This window comes from Sinocyclocheilus grahami, unplaced genomic scaffold, assembly GCF_001515645.1.
Source record: "Sinocyclocheilus grahami isolate Dianchi unplaced genomic scaffold, SAMN03320097.WGS_v1.1 scaffold4238.1, whole genome shotgun sequence".
NCBI classification, from domain to species: domain Eukaryota; kingdom Metazoa; phylum Chordata; class Actinopteri; order Cypriniformes; family Cyprinidae; genus Sinocyclocheilus; species Sinocyclocheilus grahami.
Genome location: NW_015509214.1, coordinates 4,348 through 5,608, shown reverse-complemented (window position 1 = coordinate 5,608; position 1,261 = coordinate 4,348). Strand labels below are relative to the sequence as shown.

The 1,261-nt window shown below is 38.5% G+C and overlaps 1 pseudogene; it reads left to right on the top strand.

The window, feature by feature from the left end:
* Positions 1-43: 43 nt before the first annotated feature.
* The window catches only part of LOC107576727 (vacuolar protein-sorting-associated protein 36-like), a 2,802-nt pseudogene continuing 1,584 nt past the window's right edge, over positions 44-1,261 (top strand).

Here is a 1,261-nt window from a genome sequence, read left to right as displayed (position 1 = left end):
TTACAAAATGTTGTTTTACTTTGGATATGTTGATTTATTATATATGATAGTTAGCTTGCAACATTTGTATAGCTGTTGTTGTTTTTTTTAAAGATTGTGTCTTGTAAAGAACAGGCCACGGCCCTGAAGCAGTAACCCCTGGGCAAACCCATTCCTTCCTGTTCCTTTGTTATTTGTTTGCATGCTTTTGAATTATTGTTTGTGCGCGTGCATGTTTAACAAAGAGTGAGGCTCATTTTTTTCTCTCCTGCTCTCTGTGGTTCTGTAGGCAGGAAGAACACGTGCAGTGGGGATTGTGGGGATTGAACGGAAGCTGGAAGAGAAAAGAAAAGAGACAGATAAAAACATTTCTGAGGTAAGAAAGAGAAACAGACTGACAGGTAGTCATATCTAACATACAGCACAGGAATACCAGCTTGAGATAATCAGGAAAGCTGTGGCCTCAATCAGACAGTGGGCGCCATGGCCCCCTTTTGAGGGCCCCTGATGTTGAAAGCAAGCGGGACCCTGTTTTTAATGCTAGATGACCTCATAGCTCTGATTAGCTTCCTGGCACAGCTATAATGGAAGAGAAAAAGAGAGTGAACAGTGGTGGGATATCCTGTTAGGTGTGGGCACACCCAGTGATTTACAGGTGTTTTCAGCTCTTGATAAAGAGGTGTTTTCTATATCATTTCTTTCATGTTTCTATTCTCTCTTTTCTTTCAGGCCTTTGAGGATCTCAGTAAACTGATGGAAAAGGTCAGTCACTCAGTAGGTTGGTGGGTCGGCCTCTTATTATGCACAGTACAGCCGTGATCAATTTTATCAGTCTTGATTCAGCGAATCACTATCTTTCCCTGCAGGCCAAAGAGATGGTGGAGGTCTCCAAATCCATTGCCAACAAAATCAAAGACAAACAGGGTGACATCACAGAAGATGAGGTGAGCTTGAAGACCCTGAGGTGCTTGGTTTTCTGAAGCACTAGTGTTTTATCATGTAATTAGATATTTTAGATATTTGACATTAGCCAATCATTAATCAAATACTGGATTTTTTTTACACATTACCGTTTAAAAGTTTGGGGCAGTAAGATTTTTTTTAAATGTTTCTGAAAGAAGTGTCTTATGTTCAGCAAGGCTGCAATTATTAAACTATTAAAACTATTGTGAAATATTATTCCACAAAAAAAAAAAGTTTTCTATTTGATTATATTTTAAAATGTAATTTATTTCTGTGAATTTTTAGCATCATTACTCCAGTCTTCAGTGTCACATGATCC